Genomic DNA, 22783 nt, shown 5'->3' with positions numbered 1-22783 from the left:
CCTAGGTTTATAATTCCTTAGTCATGCAGTCACTTGCATTTGACCAATAATGACAATCATTTCAAACCTGACTTCTGTTCACCCAGTGCCTGTTATAATTTCTCTTTTTCTCTGAAAGACGAGAGCATTGCTAGATATTCAGCACTTACTGTGTTACTGACTTCTCATGATGGTGAGAGGCCTGCATAATCATTTCCATTTTCCTGTTCATGCACGATCTGTCCACACCCTATACTCATCGCTTCTTTTACCACTTCTCCACATTCACTCCACCCTGCCCTGGTCACTCTGAGCTCCGTGGCATTCCTTTAACACACCAAACATGCATTCATTTAAAGGTCTTGCTAATTATAGTTTCCTAAGCTTGAAATAGCTCTAAGATGATAGTGTCACTCACTCTTGCACTTCCTTTGAGTCTTGCTGAAATAGCATCTTATGCTTCTATAAGAGGCTTCCATGAGCACTTTGTATAATACAACATCACCCTCAGTACTTCAAATATATTGCTAGACAAATTTACTGAATCAAACTTAGTGATAAATAACTTGGAGCCCAGAGCAATTAAATGTCTTAGCTGAGATGGCACAGTTGAAAAGTGGTACAGCCAAGATTCAAATCTGTGTTCATCAAGCTCCAAATAGTATGCCCTTCCCACCCACCACACAGCTGCCAGGCATTGAACACAATGGTTTATTTCACCTTTTAATCAAACTAAGTCTTACAAAAAACTTCAAGTTAGAAAACCAAGAAAACAGAGCAGCTGCTTTATCCAAGTGGGAGTCTGAATCAGTGGTACCAAATTCAAAGACCAGCTTGGAGACAACAGTGTAGCACATCTGGGCCTCAGAACTCACCTACTTTCGCCTACATGCTGTTGCTCAGAGTCCTGAAATGTAGAGAAGTCAGTAACATGCACAGGTGACATAATTCAGGCCTCCTGCTCCCCACTTCAGAGCTCCTTCCATGGAGTGTGCTGCAGGCACAATCAACAGGTCACATACCACAGATCAGGACCGATGTTTGAGTCTGAGAGTGGAGATTCCTCTGAGCAACAATCCCTGAGCTCCATCTTGCAGTGCTGGAGAGGCCAGGCTAACCATCACAAGTGAGGACTGAGCCCCTGCTAGCTGACATGTGGCAGGCACTGATAAAGCCTACTACATGTGTTAATTCATTGGCTCTGTATAACCTATGGGATAGCGTATCTAACAGAATAAACTATGTCCTGCTCCAGTAACAAATATCACAGCAAACCTCAGTTGCTTCACACACAAAGATGTTTTTCTCATTCACTGCATTCTTGTCCTATGTACCAACCACTGGTCAGCTGAGTATTCACACAGTTACCATTGAAGACCTGGTCAGATGGAACTGGAATATTGCCACTTGTCATGGTAGAAAGAAAAAGAGCTATGGGCTGGCCCTGTGGCTCACTTGGGAGAGTGCGGCACTGGTAGCACCGAGGCCACGGGTTTGGATCTTATATATGGATGGCCAGTGTGCTCACTGGCTGAGCGTGGTGCAGACCACACCGTGCCAAGGGTTGCGATCCCCTTACCGATCAAAAAAAAAAAAAAAAGCTACGGATGTCACTGGTGATTGAATGCCCTGCAGCAAAAATGGCACAATATCACTTCTGCTGAAGAATCATTGGTCAAAACTACATAACTATATGCCCCCGCTTGCACTTAGAGAGTAAGGAAATACAGTCTTACCTGCCTTAGTCAATCTGGGCTGCTATAACAAAATACTAGACTGGTTGGCTTAATGACAAGCATTTATTTTTCAGAGTTCTAGAGGCTTTATGTTTGAAATTAGAGTGTAAGCACAGTCTGGTTCTGGGGAGGACTCTCTTCCCAGTTTACAGACAGTGGCCTTCTTGCTGTTTCCTCACATGGCAGACATCATCTCTCACATGCCTCTTCTTATAAGGCCATGAATCCCATTCATGAAGCTCCACCTTCATGATGTAATCACTTCCAAAGCTCCCCACCTCCAAATGCCATTGCATTCTGGATAAGGACTTCAACATAAGAATTGGGGGAGAATACATTCAACCCATGGCAAAAAACGTATGCCCACTTCCAAAGCTCCCCACCTCCAAATGCCATTACATTCTGGATAAGGAATTCAGCATAAGAATTGGGGGAGAATACATTCAACCCATGGCACTAACGTATGCCCAAAAGTCAAAGAGCTAAAATAAGGTGAACAATAACATTAGCTATCCCAAATAGACGCTGATCAGCTAGGTCCTGATATTAACCCTATTTTGGGAATGAGAAAACTGGCAGGCAGAGAACTAACATGGATTGCCCAAATCCATATGCATAATGAGTGACAGAGCTGGAGTCTGGGAACGCCACAGTGTACCGCCTATGGGTCAGCATCACAGCTGTGCCTGAAGATCAGGCAGAGCACCATTGTTGTTCTTTCCCAGCTCCCTCAGGAAAGAGCAACTCCAGTTTTACTATACCCTAGAGTTTTAGGGAAAAAAAAAAACAAAAAAACATGGGTTTTGGATTCTGTGGACTGATGAGTCCTATTTACAAGGGCCACAGCTAGGAAAAAGTATGAAAGCAGAAGAGAGGTGAGATTTAAGGGTATAGTTATGTTCACCAAGTGTCAGTGTTGGCCTCTCATCCCCTAATCTTTCCCAGTCCAGGAGGTGGCTCACCTGCTCATGAGCCCTCACCATCTGTTGTATTATTTAATTCCCAGGAAGAACAGTGGACAGGAACACAGGAATCTGGCTGTGTCCTAAGTGGCCACGTGGTCTTGGGCAAATCCATCTGCTTCTTAGAGTCTTGGTTTTCACAACTATAAAATGGGCATAATAGCAGTTGCCCATTTGGGATTATCCAAACCAGTGTTCAAGACATAACCTAAGTGTGCCTCCTGCTTTCTCTCTTGTCCTTAGCCCTCACATCTAAGCTACTCAGTCCTTTGAGTTAAGATACAATCTTTAAATGTATCTCTCTGCACCCCAGTGCCACTGCCTGCATCTGAGCCAACACCACTTTCCACTGCAAGAGCTTCCCAGTGCCCTACTTGTTCCTGCCTTAAGCCCAGAAGACCACTCTCCTCCCAATAGCCAGACTGCTTAGTCCTTCCAAAGATCACATCTAATGGTGGCACCCACAACTTTGAACGTGTTATATGGCTTCCTATTGAGTGCAGGTTGAAAACTTGAATCCTCATGGTGCCTTCAGGATCCTTCCTGTTCCGACCTTTCACAGCTCCCAGCTGTATCTCACCCCCCTCAACCATACCCCCATCATTTTGCCACAATGCACATCCCACGGTCTCTCCCTCCTGCCAAGAGCACTTGAATATGCTCTTCCTGCCTTCAGTGCTTTCCTCACATCCCCTCTATCAAGCTAGCCCATCACGTTTTACACTTATTCCTTCAACAGCTGTCTATTGTGCATTCACTGTGATCATATGTTTACTTAGATGCTTATCTAATCAATGCCCTTATCTAATAAATACAAACACACCCTGCCTCTAAGTCCCATATGTGTCTTTTCAGAAACAGGTTGACCTTATTCCTCTACCACCCACCGATCAACCCAAAATGCAACTGTCCTAGGCAAGATGGGACAACAGTTAACATGGGAGAAGGGAAGGAAAGAAAAAAAGAAAAGGAGTGAAGGGGAAAGGAAGCAGGTTGAGGGGACACTCCTCACAAGATTGCATCCAGAAAGCCACAGTGCTGAATTGCTGTCCCTGTCCTCCTTTCTGTGGCCACTTTGTCAACCAATATTTATCAAACACCCATCGGACGTCACGTTCTCTTCAAGGTGGTGGGGATACAGAAGGTGAAGACAAACGTGAGCTGGCCTCATGGACCTTGCACTCCCACGAAGAGAGTTAAATTAACAAACAAATATGAGGGTACTCCAAAAAGTTCATGGAGAGGTTTGTACTATCTTTCAATTCTATTTTTCCACGGACTTTTCAAAGTACCCTCATAAGTAAGATTTTGGAGACTTCTAAATGCTATGAAGGAAAGGAAAAATAGGTGTAATCGAGCAGGCAGGAAGACTGGTCAGGCAGCCACAGCAGTTGTCCTGGCAAGAGACGACGGTGGCCAGCTGGGGTGTGGGCCACGCAGAGGGGTGGGGTGGATGGACCCTGAATGTATTTGGGGATTAGAGCCAGTAGGACTTGCTGATGGGCTGGAGATGATGTTGAAAATGGAGAAGCTTCATGGGTGACTCCTAGATTTTTATTTCTAGCATCTGGGTGGATGGTGGTGCCATTTGCTGATATGGGGAAGACTGGCAGGCAGATTCTGTCTGTCAGCACAAAGAGTGGGACAGGAAGGACCTCCCGAACCCTGGAATCACTAAAATCTTGGCAAACCCTTCACAAATTAGATTCCAAAAGCAACTGCCACTGACAGAGTTCATTAACAGGAATTCCCCTACATGAGAGGCTTGTTCTCAGAGTTACAAATGATGCCCTTTGAACTGGAGCTCACATCAGAACTGCTGAGTAATCAGCTCACGTACTGGGAGTAGAAAGCTTAACTAATTGACAGTGAAACAAGAATAAATTTCTGGTGAAAATACAGATGGCCTCTCTCCAAGTGACTCCACAGCAGCTCATGACTGGACATTTACTTGTCACTCTGCTGCTAATGAAGGTCTGTGTGTCTGCCTGATATGATGATATCCAGCAGTGGCATCGCTAAAGTCAGTAACAAACACCTAACAGCCGTCATGGTCCTCATCACGGATTGCCAAATATTTCACAGGAAAGACAGGACTTGGAAGAGGTGGGTTTTTAGGTCAGTTCATCCTCTGCCTGCCTGTATATCATAAACAAATTGCCTCTGAAGAACAATACTGTAAGAACAATATACATTACCTGGAAAAAGTCACCCTCCCATGCCTCAGTTTCCTTGGAGGTTGAATATAATTAGATGATCTCCAATGTTTCCATCCAAATCAGGTAAGATCTATGAACATTCAGCTATTGAAATACAGCTGATTGAGACAGGGATGAAAGTTTTAATGTCAACAAGAGCCAAGTATGCACATGAGTGAAGCAGGCCTGGTTGAGATGGGGCTGGTGTGGAGAACTAGAGAATTGGGGTTGTGGTGGCATGTGGACTCTGGAGCCAAACTGCCTCTGGGGAGGTGCCACGATCTTCATGTCACAGATGGGGGTGTTAAGGCTCAGGGACATTCAGGAACTTGCCCCAGGTCACACAGCCAGAAGTGGCAAAGGTAGGATCTGAACCCAGGTTGGCCTGACACTGGGACCCCATGCTCCTAACCACTGTGCTTTAGTGCTGTGCCATCTGCTGCACTCTCTGAAATTCCACCTCTTAGATCTCCCCTGCCCCAAATGGCCAAGACAAGAACACGACCAGACGTCTCCATCGAGGAAGAAGATGACTCAGCCTCCCACCTCTGCTTCCCACTCTGCCTTTGTCACATGTAAACAGCCAGGGATGAAACCAACCAATCAATCTCCCTCACCTTTTTCCCTCTTCCTTCCCAACTTTCTTTTCCTGTTCCTCTCACTTTCTTTCTCCCTCTTCCTCTCTTTCTCTCTCTCCCCCTCTGCTCCCCGCCCCCAGTCCCCACCTCTCTTCCACCTTCCCTTTCTCTCTGCTAATGATAATGTTCATCCCTGGAGCCAATGTCAAAAGCAAGATGTCTATTTAAATAGGAGTTAATTCCAGGAATGAAAAACCATTAAATAATACACCATACTAACAGCATAAACAAAACACACACACAGGCACACAGATGGACACATACACACTTAATCTCCTCCACTGATGCAGAGAAAGCATTTGATAAAATTTAATAACCACCTATGATAAAAAAAAAAAAAAGATTGAGGCATACTAGAGATAGAATACAATTCCTTAACCCCCAAAATGGCATCTAAAAATACAGCTAACCTCATACTTAATGGTTAAAGACTGAATGTTTTCCCCTTAAAAAAGAAAGAGACTAGTTTGCCTGCTCTTACTTCTACTGTTCACACAGTGCCTGAAATCCTAGCCAGTGCAGTAAGGCAAGAAAACTATGTAAAAATATAATCTGCATACAGATTGGAAAAGAAAAAATAAAAGTATCCCTATTTAAAGATAATAAAATTATCTTGTAGGAAATCCCAAGGAATCTATATAAAAATTGCCAGAAATATTAAAGGAGTTGAGAAAGTTTGTGGAATACTAGGTCAACAAAATAAAAAAATGCAAAACTCAATTGTGTTTCTGTACAAATGAGCAATTGGAAACTGAATTATAAACCCAATACCACTTATAATAGCTACAGAATAAAGTACTTATATACAATAATGAATGTAACAAAACATGTATGCTAAAACTATCAAATACTGACAAATCAAAGAAGACCTAAAAAATATAGATATACTGAGTCCATTACTTATAATCAACACAAAAAAGTATAAATTCTCACCAAATTTATCTGTAGGATTAGTGTGATTCTTATTAAATCTCAGCAGAAATTTTATAGACACTATATATAAAACACAACTGTAGTAAAACTTATCACTATCTATATCTATGAAACTATATCTATAAAATTATCTATATCTATAAAAGTTTATGAAGAAAGACTATGGAATTAGGAGGACTGTCCTGTGAACTATAAGATCTTTAACATCATCACTGGTCTCTACCCACTAGATGCCAGGAGCAGTATCTCCTACCAAACCATGACAATCAAAACTGTCTACAGATATTTCTAAATGTCACCTGTAGGGCAAAATCACCCCTGGTGAGAACAATAATAATTAACACAATATGGTACTGGAAGAAGGATCAACACACAGGTGAATGGAACAGAATAGAGAGCCCAGAAATACAACCACAAAAATATGGCCATCTAATGTTTTTACATAGGTGCAAAAGCAATTCAATGGAGAAAGGGTAGTTTTTTTCAACAAATTGTATTGAACGATCAGATATCTACCTGAAAATATTTGTAAATAAAATGCAGTAGAAAAACCTCAGCAAAACAACCTAAATCCTAAATTTTAGGGAAAAACTACCACAGAAGGGATCATAGATCTATAAATAAAATGGATATAAAGCTTTTAAAAGAAAATCTTTGTAGCTTGGGATTATATGAAGAGTTTTATTTTTTAACCATGACACCAAATGCATGATCCATAAAAGAAAAAATCAGTAAATTAGACTTTGTCAAAATTAAAATCTTTTGCTCTGCAAAAGAAACTGTAAAAAGAATGATAATACAGGCTATAGAACTGGAATAAAATATTTGCAAATCACATATCCAACTAAAGACTTACATTTAAAATATATAATCTACTCACAAAACTCAGCAATAGGCAATCAAACAATCTAGTTAAATAGGCAAAAGATTTGGATACAGTACGAAAAAAGATATTCATATACAAATAAGCTAATGAAAAGATGTTTAATATCATTAGTCATTAAAGAAATGCAAATTAAAACCATAGTGATATACATCTATGCACCGATTATTAGAACTGCTTATATATATTATTTATGTATATATATCGACATTGTTAAGTGCTGGTGATGATGTGGAGCAAGTGGATCTCTCAAATATTATTGGTTGAAATACTAAATTATACAGCTATTCTAAAAGAGAGTTAAACAGGCACATCATATGGCCCAGAAATTGTACTTCTAGTAATTTAGCCCAAAGAAAGAAGAAAAAGTATGTCCTCAAAAACTTATATGTAAATGTTCATAGCAACTTTGTTTACAATAGCTAAAACTCAAAACAACTCAAATGTCTTCCAGTGGATGAATGAGAAATTTTGTGACATCAGTAGAATGGAATATTATAGGTAAATGAAATAACTTGAATTGGTCTCAATGGCCTTTATGAAAATGGGGAAAAATTCAAAATATTACTTACTGTTTGACTGCATTGCTAGAACATTCTCAAAATGACAAATTACAGTGTGGACATCAGATGAGTGGTTGCAGGTATTAGGGCTGGGTGGAAGGGGTGACTGTAAATAGCTGTATGCTGTATCTGATCATGGTAGACTCTATAGATCTATGTATGCAGAAAAAATCATAGAACTTTACAATAAACGAACTTTACAACAAACAAAAGCTAACAAAACAAAATGAAACCGTAACAAACTGCACAGAAAATGAATGACATTCGAAAAAGTCTACAATGCATCAATGTCAATTTTCTGATCTTGAAGATTGCATTATGGTTACAAAAGATATCATTGTAGGGATAAGCTGGATATAGATTACATGATAACCCCCAATACTAATTTTGCAACTAAAATACAGTCTAATTTTTTTTCAAAATAAAAGGTTAAAGATGAACATACAGATAAAAATTTTAAACACAGTTTAGCATGTCACCCAGACATTCCACTCCTACTTGTCTATCCAAGATAAAATGAAAACATGTGTCCACACAAACAGTATTAATTAAAATAGCCACACAATAGAAAAAATATCCAAATGCCCATCAGCTGATAAATGAATAAACATATATGATATATACTTGTGCTGGCATACTATACAGCAATGAAAAGAAATGAAGTACTTTAAGTGCTACAACTTGGGTGAACTTGAAAAATATTATGTTAGGTGAAAGGAGCTAGATGCAAAAGACTGCGTAATGCAATATTCCGTTTATATAATGTATACAGAAAAGACTTAACTATAGAGACATAAATTAGATTAGAGCTTGCCTGAGGCACGGTGGAAGTAAGGAGTGACTGCAAGTAAGTACAAGGGATATTTGGGGGGTGATAAAAATTTTCTAAAGTTGGATTGTGGTAGAGGCTGCACAACTCTGTGAATTTACTTAAAGTCATTTAATTGTGCATGTAAAAGGGGTAAATTTTATGGTGTATAAATTATAACAATAAGCTGTTAAAAAGAAAAGAAGAGGCATGTCAGATTATTCACCATGCATGTGAACTGCCTAACCTGTGCCTGGCACCCAGGAGGTGTTCATCAAGTGACACCTATTTTTACTGTCTTATTCAAAGCCACTTTTATACTGATCATATGAAAGGAGTCTGGACTCTCCTCCATAAAACACTGGACACAAGGTTGCCATCTGAAGCCCCCCTCTTCTGCAGAGAGGTGGGACCCTAGAACCATCCCCAGCCAATGTGGACATTTTCCAGTCAAAGGTGCTTCTATGGAAAATGAGAAAGGTGGGCAAGCCTGCCGTGAGGTCCACAGCGACCCTCCTCTTGGTGTTTTCTAAACACTCTCACACCTTTTCTGCCTCAGAGAAGAATGTAGCAGCTTCTCCAGTGGAGTCTAAATAAAGAAAGGCACAATGACTCTATCCAAGGATGTCAATGTTGACGCTTGGTCTGCAGTCATTGGGCACAAACCTTCCTCCTTCGTTAAAGAAAATTCACAAAAAAGTAGGAAAATTCTGTTCCTGGGCAGAAAACCCTTTGCTGACATACCTGATGGCAAGATCCGAGTTTCCCCCTCCCAGTGCCGGCTCCCAGACCCTCAGTCGAGGTGTGTGGAAGGAAGGAACACCCAAATCCTTTAAAGCTCAGCAGCATTTCACAGATTAAAATGTGAATGTTTGGACCATAGTAGACGGGCCGTGGGTTAATCTCATGTGTCTACCGTATAATATTACAGTGAGAATAAAAGAACAAAAAGTTGTAATCCCACAACAACATAACAGGGCTGTCAGCGGGTAAAAGACGCCAGTCATCTCTGAGGATGGCCTGCAAATGACTGATAAAGCAGGCAGGATAAGCTGAGCATAGCCCTTGAACAGAAAAAAACAATAACAGAAGGAAGGAATCAGGATCCATAAAGATTACCAACATTGCAAACTTTGACAACATAAATACGACAAAAATAATAAATATCCAGATGGGGGAAGTGAAAAGAAACCTTCAGAGTGCCATTTTTTTTTTTTTTTCTATTTTCAAAAAAGGGAGTCAATCTTACTGAATAAAACTGTGGGAATAGTTGTGGGACGTGATGGCGGTGGATGTGGTAGCAGCCTCAGTAAAAGTAGCAGCCATAGTGATGTTAGTAATGAAATAATTGTTCTACGCCTTGACTTTTTTTTTTAATTTGAGCTTTTCTTTCTCAACTCTACCAAGGTATTTTAAAAATCAAAAATGTATTCTTGTCAGTTAATATATTTTGCTTTCTGTTTTTTTCAGCTTTATTGAGTTATAATTGACAAATAAAAATTATGTATATTCAAGATTTACAATGTAATTTTTAATATAAGTATAGACTGTGAAATAATTCCCACAATCAAGCTAATTAACACATCCATCGCCTCATATAGTTACTTTTCTTTCTTTTTTTTTGTGTGGTAAGAATGCTTAAGATCTACTCTCAGCAAATTTTAAATATATAATGCATTGTTATTAACTACCGTCACCATTTTGCATTTAAGTTTCCAGAATGTACTGTCTTTCCGTGTCTAGCTTATTTCTCTTAGGATAATGTCCTCCAGGTTTATCCACGTCTTCTCAAATGGCAGATTCCTTTCTCTTTTTTTAAGGCTGAATCATGTAAATTGGTACAGCCACTATGGAAAGCAGTATGGAGTTTCCTCAAAATAAAAAGAAAAATAGAACTACCATATGGTCCATCAATCCCACTTCTGGGTAAAGATCCAAAGAAAATAAAATCATATCTCAAAGAGATACGTGCACTCATATGTTCATTGCAGCATTAGTCACAAGAGTCAAGATATGGAAACAACTCGTGTCCATTAATGGATAAATGCATTAAAAAATTGAAAACATACCCAATGGAATACTGTTTGTTTTTTTGTGAAACACAGTAACTCTACTTTAAATTCTTTGTCTTATTTTAACTATAAATAAAAATTGATTTAACATGTTCACAAATAGAATACTACTTATAGAGTAGAATTTCATTGTTATAAAATATATTGTCTATCTTCTGTTTGTCTATCCATTGAGACATCCTTCTGATGGTCGTATTGGAGGTGCTAGAATTTGGAATTTTTTCCTTTTTACGTTTAAAAAGTTTTATAATGAGAAGGCATCATTTTAAATAACAATAATAAATTCTTTTCAGGTGTCGACTGGAGTAGGCACTCCCTTCCTAAGCTGTCAGATGACAGATGTCAGGAGCTGGGCTAAACACTGGGTGGGGCTGCGGGTGAGAGCCTCACATTCAGGTGGAAACAAGGAATCCCCGAAATTCAAAGGTCCTGAGGAAGCAGTGAGTTAACTAGAGAGAAGGAGGGGGAGGGGCAGGTGTTAGGGAGACTTCTTGGGGGGAGGGGAGAACGCGAGGGCAAGTGTGGCTACAGCCTGGTCTGTCTGCGCCATCTAGTGGGGACACCAGGGACTGTCACCCATGATTCCCTCCTCGGAAATGAGAAGTTAAAGCTAATCAAAAATGCCATCTTGGCTGTCTGTAAAATTGAAACCGTTTAGAAAAAAGTTTGCTAGACTCTGTAATAAGCTATACAAAAAAGATGCATTTGAATATTTCCTTGCTGTTTGCCGCAGGCGAGACCGATACACAGCTGGTGTGCACTGAGATGGGGTTGTGGGGTGGAGGTCAGGTGGGGAGAGGCTGCGATAGTTGCACCTGGCAGTGACTGCTGTCACCCCTGCTATTAAATAATTTCAATTTCACCACTACTCTTGAGCACTCCTTTTTACACACACTGAAATACTAACTTTAAAAAGTTATTGACATCTATCATATTTGTTGACCTAAAAAGAAACTGAGGCCAAATACATATAACAAGGATTTACTGAGCCGATACAACGGGGTATGCATAGTCAGCTCACCCTGAGAAATGCTCTCAGAACAGGGCCAGCAGGGCTTAGTGTTTTATAATCACAAGAAGGGGGAAGGATCAAAGGAGAGAGAGAGAAGAGCCCTGCCTAATTACTTCATCAGGTTTTCTAATGGTTTACATGATGTATAGATTAGGGATGATTACTAGGTTGCATAAGGATTACAAGAAGCATTCTAGGTTATTTAATGTATTTTGGTTCCATTAAGTCTGCTTCTAAGTAAAAATGGCTGTATGATAATGTTTTCCAGGAAAGATCGGCATGGCTGCTGACTTATCCCAGATCTCCCAAGGCACTATAATTTAGCCGACCTGGTCAGAGAAGTTTTTTGGTTGTCGTATTCATTGTGACAAGAACTATACACATATCATTTCCTCATTTAATCCTCAAAGTAAGCTGATGATGTTTTAGTAGGAATTATATTACCCCCTGTACAAGAAACAAAGAAATAAACAAAAACCTCAAGGCTCCAGGAGGCTATAAGGAAGGTGTCTAAGATGAAAAGGCTTAAGTAACTGAAGAAGTAGGATTTAAACTGAAAGATATTGACCGCACTTATCCACGTACTATTCCACATTTCTCCTGCTGTGCAGAAGAGATTCTTCCTTTACTGACAGTACAGAAGCAGAAAAAACTTTGTAGGCAAGGGTTCAAGTTTGTAATTTCTAAGCAGAATCTCAGAGTTTAAAAAACCAAGATAGAATTCAGGAACAACTTGAAGTCTTTCAACATTAATAAACACTTGCATATTTATGACTCCACCTTTGATAAATAATCGAATTCACCTGTCAACCATAAAGGTGATGTTTTAAAGAAAATTATTGCTTCAGAATACAGAAGGTTGATTATTTTTCCACCTTTAAGGGGGTGTAAAAGAGGAATATAAAATCTTTCACATAATTGTTCTCAATTTTGTCATTCAGGGCTCACTCAACAAAGCAGAAAAATTCCAGAGCAGAAATTTTTGATGGATGTGCCCCGTGATGGCTGTTTTTGTGAAATAGGTCATAAATATTAATGGTATTGATGGAGCCTTAAAAATGTATCATGTCACATTCCTGCTGTAGAAGCACCCGGAAATCTCCCACTTTGTTCCTCTGACAACCACCCATTTCTTTCCTTAACTTGTGTAGCTGGGTTTCTTTTTCCCTTTCACCTTCAGAAATTATACATCAGCAAAGGTTTTCCCAAATAGAAACAGTTCAACTGAACCAAACATATGAAAGAGCTTTTTCGCTTTTTCTTTTCTACTTAGCTGACTTCAGCCTGCATTCTAGCATCAATCCTTTTGTACCTCTATATCTTTGAATGTGCTTTAGGAAATGGCATCACATCTCAACTCTGTTATGTGAACACTGTGGTAATAAAAGTACTCACTGGTGCTCAGGAGGGGCGTCATTAGCTGTGAGCAGTTTTGGGTGGCATTGGGCACATTAGAGAAGCAGCCATCTGCTGTGCGGTAACTGTATACAGCAGCATTTACAGAGTACATGGCTTAAATATCATCTAACAAAGATGGTTATTGCTGGTCATTTGCACAGCGTACCCACTGTGTGACTCAGGACGGGAGGAAAGAAGTGAACCCACTGATACAAGAGGAGTTTCAATACGGTGGATGGAATGAATCAAGGCACGACCCAGCAGCCTGGACACCTAAAATAAGTTTGTAGATTAAAAACCACATGACAATGAATCAAATAAAACCACATTTCCCCTACCCACAGGCTGTCCTCTTCTGTGTGCATCATCTGTTCATAATGTCTTCTCCTTCGGTGCTTTCTGGGCTTCCTTGCTTCCCCAGGGAGGCCAGTTCTGTATGTGTTATGCACACTGAATTTCTATGACACTTAGGGGCTGACTCTACTTAGGGAGTTTAATTTGCCAAGATATTGAATTGGATGTGGTTTTAAATACCCATTGTTGGGAGCTGGCAAGTTTGATGGTTGAATGGTGGTGTGTGTTATGGTGGATCTCTTGGTTCACTGTAAAAAATGGTTCTGAAATGACTCCACGTTATTGAAGCTATTGAGTAAAGTGAAACTAACATCACTTTTAAAAAAAATATTTTATTTTTTCATTTTTTAATGTTTAAGTGACAATAATTGTATATATTTATGGAGTACAATGTGATGTTTTGATATACACACATATTATGGAATATATACACACACATTATTGCATCAAGCTAATTAACGTAACCATCACCTCAGATACCTATTTTTTCTTGTAGTGAGAAATTTAATATCTATTCTTCTAGCAATTTTGAAATGCTGGACTTACTTGTCATTTGTGACAACGAGGATGAACCTGGAGTACATTTTGTTAAGTGAAATAAGCCAGACACAGAAAGACAGATATTGCATGATCTCACTTATATGGGAAATCTAAAAAAGTTAAAAACTTGCATAATTTTTAATCAGATCTTTTGACTGTCTCCAAATTCCATAAACCGCTGAAAGCTAGCCTTCCTGGGAGAATTCTGTCTCCTGCTCTTAAAGTCACTTCAGTGTTCTTACATTATTTTTTACTTTGAAACATTTTATTTTGAAATAACTATAGACCCATTGGAAGTTGCAAATGTAGTAAATATTATTTCGTGTAAGTTTCTTTCAGCTTTCTCCAATGGTGTTATCTTACATGACTGCAGTACAATATTGAAATCAGGCTATTGACATTGATACATTACTATAAACTGAACTACAGACCTTACCACATTTTCAAAATTTTAACATGCATTAATTTGGGTAGGAGTGTGTGTGTGTGTGTGTGTGTGTGTGTGTGTGTGTGTGTGTGTGTGTGTGTACAACTTAAGTGCATACATAGATTTGTGTAACCAACAGCAAAATTAAATGCATAACTCTTCAACCATTGCAAAGGATCTCTCCCCTGCTGCCTCTTTGTATTCACACCCACCTTCTGCCCATTTTCCCAGGCAGCCACTCTCCTGTCATTCTTCTCTATTGTCTGGTCATCTCAAGAATGTTAAATAAATGGAATCTTACAGTAAGTAACCTTTTCAGATTGGCATTTTTTTTTTTTTTTACTAAGTACAGTGTCCTTCACATCTATCCAGATGTTTCTATGTCTCTGTCATTGCTGAATGGCATTCTGTTGTGTGCATGTACCAGTGCAGGTTCAACCATTCACCCATGGAAGGATATTTGGGTTATCACCAGAATTTTGACAGTGTAAACAAAGATGTTATAAAATTTATATGCAGGTTTTTGTGTGAATATAAGTTTTCTTTTCTCTGGGATAAATGCCAAAGAATGTGATGGTTACTGGTCCAGTAAGTGAATTTTTTTAAAGAAACTTTCAAACTGTTTTCCAGAATAGCTGTACCATTTTACATTTTCTCCAGGAATGTAAAAGAGACCTAGTTTCTTTGCATCCTCAACAGCATTTGTCGGTACCATTATTTCTTATTATAGCCATTCTGATAGATGTGTAGAAGTATTTTATTTTGGTTTTAATTTGCATTTCCCTAATGGCTAATGATGTTGAACATTTTTAATGTGTTTGTCACTTGTATGTTCTCCTTAGTGAAATATCTACTTATGACTTTTTCCCATTTTCTAATTAGATTGTTTTTCTTATTGTTTGTATTGCTTACGTTGCTTTTTAAAAAAATTCTTTATATATTCTAGCTGCAAAGCCTTAGTTATGTATGTGGTTTACAAGTATTTTCTCCCAGCTTGTTGATTATCTTTTTTATTCTATTCACAAGGTCTTCTTCAAAAAAAAAACTTTTAAAATATTGATCAAGTCCAATTTATAATTTTTTTTCTTTCATGGATTCTGCTTTTGTTCTAAGAACTCTTCACCTAGCATAGTTCCTGGAGGTAGTTGCAAATGTTTTTTTCTTTTTTTTTCCTAAAAGTTCCATAGTTTTATATTTAAATTCATCTCCACCTTTTGCCAGGCTCCCTTTCTGCTAAGTTTATTAACATGGCAGGCATTTTTGTAGGTGCTGGAAACAGAGATATGGACAAAACTGACCAAGATCTTGGCCTCATTGATTTCACCTTCTAGTGAAGAATATTAATGCTGAACCCTGAATTTGAAACAGCTATAATGCCTAAGAAAAACAAAACAGCATAATGGAATGAATAGAGAGTGATTAGCATGGAGGAGTACAGGGGCCCTATTTCATCCAAGGTGGTCAGGAAATTCCATTCTAACTGAGGAATTGAACCCTGATTGAAGAGGAGGAGCCAGGCACAAGGAGATGTAAGGAAAGTGTGTTTCAGTCAAAGAGAAGAGCAAAGTATAAAGAACTGAGTGTGCAGAATTTATGGATAAAGGGTTTTCATTTGCAAGAATGTTAATTTCAATATCTAACTTGACAGGTGGGTGACTAAAAAACCGACAGATTTCTCTAGGACCTCCACACTTTAGTCCCAGAAAAGAAAGTTAACCCAATGAAGAATGCCTCTGGGCATTTTCTGCATTTGACAAAGGAAATTAAGAATGTGACATTGCTAAGCACAGCAAGACAAGGCAAGCCCCAGGCAAAGACCTGATTCAGCTGGTCAAGTTATTCTGAGATATAAGCTGCTCTGAGATTCAGACAGAATTTTTTCTTATATAGGAAGAAAAAGGAAGAGTAGAGAAAACTAAAAGCATCAAAAGAAAAGTGTCAAGTCAACTTTAAGAGAATACCCATCAATCTAGTAGCAGATTTCTCAGCAGAAGCTTTACAGGCCAGAAGAGAGTGGGATGATACATTCAAAGTGCTGAAAGAAAAAAAACTGCCAGCTGAGAGTACTATACCCAGCAAAGGTATCCTTCAGAAATGAAGGAGAAATAGTGTCTTTCCCAGACAAACAAAAATTGTGGGAACTCATCATTACCAGACCAACTCTAAAGAAATTATTAAGGAATTTCTACATCTGGGAGCAAAAGAATAATAACTACCATCATGATAACATGCAAAAAATAAAATTCAGAATTAGAGCAGATACACAAATGAGAAAGAGAAAAAAAAATTGTCTTATGACTACCAAAAACCACTGAATAGAAAAGACAAACAATAAAAGAGAACGAAAGAAACAAAAGATATACAAAACAACCATAAAAAATTAACAAAATGTCAGGAGTAAGACAATACATTTCAATAACAACCTTCAATGTAAATGGATCAAACTCCCTGTTTAAATGATATAGACTGGCTAAATAGATTTTTTTTAAAAAAGACAAAACTACAAAGATATTCCACACAAATAAAAACCAAAAATGAACAGGTGTAGCTATACTTACATCAGAAAAAATAAACATTAAACAAAAACTATAAAAAGAAACAAAGAAGGATATTATATAATGATAAAGGGATCAATTTAGCAAGAGGATATAACAATTGCATATCTATACATATATACATCCAACATCAGAACACCCAGATATATAAAGCAAATATTATTAGATCTAAAGGGAGAGAAAGACCCTAATATAATAACATTTTGGGACTTTAATACCTCTATATCAGCATTGGAAAGATTATCTAGACAAAAATCAACATACAACATTGGATTTAAACTTCACTGTAGACCTTCACTTGAAAGACATTTATAGAATATTTGATCCAACAAGTGCAGAATACACATTCTTCTCATCAGCCCATGGATCATTCTCTGGGATAGACCATAAATTAGGCCACAAAACAAGTCTTAAAAATGTAAAAAAAAATTAAAATCATACCAAGCATCTTTTCAGACATCAACAGAATAAAACTAGAAATCTAATAGCAGGATAAACTTTGGAAACTGTACAGACACATGGAAATTAAACAAAAAGCTCCTAAATGACCAATGGGTCAAAGAAGAAATTAAGCAGAAAATAAAAAAATCTTTAATATTATTGAAAATAAAAGCACAACATACAAAAACCCATGGGATACTACAAGAGCAGAGGTAAGAAGGAAGTTTACTGCAATAAGTGCTTAATCAAAAAAATAGAAAAAATGCAAATAAACAACCTAATGTGGTATCTAAAAGAAATAGAAAAACAAGAATAATCCAATCCCCAAATTAGTAGACCATAAGAAATAATAACAATCAGAGCAGAACTAAATGAAACAGAGACCAAAGAAAGATGCAAAAGATTTTAGAAAATGAAAAGTTGATTTTATTAAAAGATAAACAAAATCAACAAACCATTAGCTAGACCAACTAGGAAAAAAAGAGAAAACCAAATAACTGAAACAAAAAATGTGAAATGAAAAAGGAAACATTACAACTGATACCACAGAAATACAAAGAATTGTTAAAGACTATTATAAACAACTATATGCCAACAAATTAGAAAATCTGGAGGAAATGAATAAATTTCTGGATACAGACAACCTATCAAGACTCAACCAAGAAGAAATAGAAAATCCGAACAGACCAATAATGAGAAACAGATTGAATCAGTAATCCGTAGTTTCCCAATGAAGAAAAACCCCAGAAGAGATGGCTTACCCACTGAACTCTAACAAACTTTAAAAAAGAACTAAAACTGATTCTTCTCAAACTATCACAAAAAATCATGGCACAGGGTATTCTCCTAAACTCATCCTATGAGGCCAGCATCATCCTGATACCCAAATCAGTCAAGGACACAACAAAAAAAGAAAACTACAGGCCAATATCCCTGATGAACATAAATGCAAAAGTCCTCAACAAAGTACTAGCAAACCAAATTCACCAGCACATCAAAAGTATTAAATACCATGATCAAATGGAATTCATCCCAGGGATACAAGTACGGTTAAGCATATACAAATCAATTAATGTCATACTCCACATGAACAAAATAAAGGTCAAAAAACACGTGGTCATCTTAATATATGCAGGAAGATTATTTGATATATTCAATACTCTCCATGACAAAAATTCTCAACAAATTAGATATAGAAGGAAAGTATCTCAACACAATAAAGGTCATATATAAAAAACCCACAGCTAAAATTTTACTGTATTAGGAAAAGTCAAAAGCTTTTCCTCTAGAATAGGAACAAGATAAGGATGTGCACTCTCATCACTCCTATTTAACATAGTACTGGAAGCCCTAGCCAGTTAATTAGGCAAGAGAAAGAAATAAATGGCATCCAAATTGGAAAGGAAAATGACAAATTGTCTGTGTTTACAGATGGCATAATCTTATATATAGAAAAACCTAAAGACTCCACCAAAAAACACTTAGAAGTGATAAGCAAATTCAGTAAAATTGTAGGATATGAAATCAATATACAAAAATCAGTAGCATTCTGTAAGTCAACAACAACCTAACAGAAAAATAAGAAAGCAAGCCCATTTACAATAGCTACCAAAATACCCCCAAAAAACGAACAAACAAAACACACACACACACACACACACACACACACACAAACTAGGAATAAATTTAACCAAGGAGGTAAAAAAATCTCTATAGTGAAAACTATCAAATACTGATAAAAGAAATTAAAGAGGACACAAAAATTTGAAATACATTTCATGCTCATGGAGTGAAAGAATTAATATTGTCAACATGACCATACTACCCAAAGTGATCTATAGATTGAATGCAACCCCTATCAAAATACCAATGACATTCTTCACAGAAATAGAAAAATCATCCTAAAATTCATATGGAAACAAAAAGATATCAAATAGACAAAGCATTACTGAGCAAAGAGCACAAAGCTGGAGTAGTACGCAAAGCTGTAGTATAGTTTGAAGTAAGTCATTACATTACCTGACTTTGAACTATACTACAAAGCTATAGTAATCAAATCAGCATGGTACTGGCACAACAATAGACACATGGGTCAATGGAACAGAACAGAGACCCCAGAAATAAATCCATGTACCTACAGCCAACTGACCTTTGACAAATGCACCAAGAACATACATTGGGGAAAGAACATCCTCTTAAATAAATGGTGCTGGGAAAACTGTATATCCATATGCAGAAGAAACTAGACTCCGTCTCTCATCATACACTAAAATCAACTCAAAATGGATTAGAAACTTAAATGTAAGACCTGAAACTATAAAACTGCTCGAAGAAAACATAGGGAAGTATCCCAAGACATTAGTCTGGACAAAAAAAATTTATCAGGAAGACTTCTAAAGCACAGGCAAAACAAACAAACAAACAAACAAAAGCAAAAATAGACATGTGGGACTACATCAAACTAAAAAACATCTAAATAGCAAAAGAAACAATCAACAGAGGAAAGAGGCAACCAACAGAATGATAGAAAACATTCATTAACTATTTATCCAACAAGGGAGTAATATCCAGAATATTCAAAGAACAAAAAACCCCTCAAATTATCTGATTAGAAAAATGGGCAAATGACCTGAATAGACATTTCTCAAAAGAAGACATACAAATGGCCAAGAAGTATAGGAAAAAAATGTTTAACATCATTAATCATCAGGGCAGTGCAAATCAAAACCACAATGAGATATCATTTTGCCCCTGTTAGAATGGATATTATCAAAAAGAGAAAAAATAACAAATGCTGGTGAGGGTGCAGAGAAAAGAGGAACTCTTATATACTGTTAGTGTGAATATACAGCAATCTCACTGCTGGGTATACATCTAAAGAAAAGAAAATTAGCATACCAAAGAGATAGCTGCACTCCTATACTTATTGCAGCACTATTCACAATAGCCAATATATGGAATTAACCTAGATGTTCATCAATAGAGGAATGGATAAAGAAAATGTGGTTTATATACATAATGAAATACTACTCAGCCATGAAAAGAATGAAATCCTGTCATTTGCAGTAACATATATGAACCTGGGAGGCATTATGTTAAATGAAATAAGTGAGACATAGAAAGATAAATACTGCACATTCTCACTCATATGTGGGAGCTAAGAACAAACAAATAAACAAAAAACAACTGTGATCCCTTGGAAGTAAAGAGTAGAATTGTGTTTACTAGAGGCTGGAAAGGGGGGGAGGAAGGCAAGATAGTGAGAGGTGGATTAATGGACACAATATTACAGCTAGATGAGAAGAAAAAGTTGTAGTGGTCTGCAGTAGTGCTAGGCATCTATAGTTGACAACATTTTACTGTATGTTCTCAAATGGCTACAAGAGAGGAGCTCAAATATTCTTATCACAAAGAAATGATATTTTTTGCAATGATGCATTTGCTAACTACCCTGATTTGATCACTACACATTGTAATACTTGTATTGAAATATAACTCTGTACCCTCAAAATATGTACAGTCAATACATTTCCATTGAAAATAAATAAATAGATAAAACGAAGTGTAGCCAAAGGTGCCAGCTGTTCATAGTCCTTTTCCCACATACACACACAGAAAGAATGACAATGAAACACAAGAAGCTGGATGACTGCAACGCAAGCTGCAGGATGCATCATTGCTGAGGAGCCAACTCCAGACTGCAGCTAAATGGTTTTATATTCTGTAGCCCTATTTTGGGGGACGCTAGACAGAAAGGTCATGCCCCAGGAGAATTTAGAAGGTAATAAGAATCTCCCTAATAACAGCCTCTCAGGAGATATAGGGAGGTGTGTTGAAGATGGTCTCAGAGTGGCTCTTCGTAAGCCTCCCGTAGTCTCCTGTTCTGGGAAAACCAAGTGTTCTGCCAATATTGAGACTTGCTACAGCTCAAGTCTCCTCCTGTGTGGCCTGTCTGGATAGGTAATCAGGATGCCATGGGGGATCCATCCCTCTATAGGCACTTCCTTGGGTTTAATCATCTCTGTGAGTCACCTGCACCATCTTTTCTAGGTTCTGGAGTCTCACCCATGAAACTGTCCTCATATGTGGCCCCTGAGCCAGATTACAGATACAGCTTCAGGCAAACTCAGAGGAAGAAATCCAGTCACCTCCAGGCCAATGAACCAGAAACACGAGCAGTTTTACGGACTCTGGGACCCTGTCTCTGTTCAGCTGGTCAGTCCCCAACAAGGCTCTTTCAGCCTATCAGCATTTTAAAATTCACCAATCTCCAAGCTACTTGGAGATGGTCAGCACAAAGCCAATTGACAAGGGGCTGATTACTCAGAATACAGAACTGCTATCACCGCCACATACCCCTGATACATTTCAGTGAAACTGTCTTCACTCAGCGTAGCACTTGGTCCAGATACACATGCAGACTGAGACAATAAAGAACAAAAGCTCCCCAGGAAACTGTTCAGCAATATCCACAAATGGAAAGCGATTTACACAGTAGATCCCAAATAGTTTCTAAGGAGTCGTTATGGAAAGCACATAAGTAAAATGTAATTTGATTGTATTTTCCTTGTTTAAACAAGTTTATCAGATGTTTGGAAAATAGGAGGTTATAAAATGCTTGAATTTTTTGCATATTAAACACATGAAAAAAAATCATTTTAACACGTTTTTTTAAAAATTTTTTTTTTTTTAACACTTTTCTGAAGCCCAGTTTCTCACCATTGCAAGAGGGACTATGCCCACAAAAGTTGTCTGGGTGGCAATGATCTCAGAAATGACCTGTTCACTCATGGAGTCCTCAACCAGGTACTTCATTGGCCTAGTAAGGCCACTTCTATTGCAAGATTTAATAAAAGAAACCATTTACTTTAGAAAACAAACACATGTCAAAATTCAATTTAAAACCCAAAACTCAGCAGAATGTCAAGAATGCAACAAATTGCCATAGTTCTCCTTGTCAACCAAAAGCGTTATTGCCAAGTTTAACAAGTCAAATAGCAGTGTTCACAGAGCCTAATTCATGGACTGCCCACCAATGGCCCAGACCTCCGAATGACCTAACATCCATCTTTAAAGCTCTGAGATGTGAAAAGCAGACTGCTCTTCATTGAATGCATAACTCAGGCAGCATTTTGTTTCTGGGTACACTGTGCACAGCTCTCTCCCTACCCCAGCCCGTGCATGCCCATGTCACAGTCTGAGCACCACACCCACCATTACTCCAGTCATGAGGCACATCCTGAATTATGGTTGTTTCTACTTCTAACTCATCTGTGTGTCTATG

The 22783-nt window shown here is 37.9% G+C and overlaps 1 pseudogene; it reads right to left on the bottom strand.

The window, feature by feature from the left end:
• Positions 1-22314, bottom strand: part of LOC134370716 (transmembrane protein 132B-like) — a 144642-nt pseudogene extending 122328 nt beyond the window's left edge.
• Between the last annotated feature and the right edge of the window lie 469 nt (positions 22315-22783).

This window comes from Cynocephalus volans, chromosome 2 (assembly GCF_027409185.1).
Source record: "Cynocephalus volans isolate mCynVol1 chromosome 2, mCynVol1.pri, whole genome shotgun sequence".
Classification (NCBI taxonomy): Eukaryota; Metazoa; Chordata; class Mammalia; order Dermoptera; family Cynocephalidae; genus Cynocephalus; species Cynocephalus volans.
Note: the sequence above shows the minus strand (reverse complement) of the source record. Positions and strands in the feature narration are given on the sequence as shown.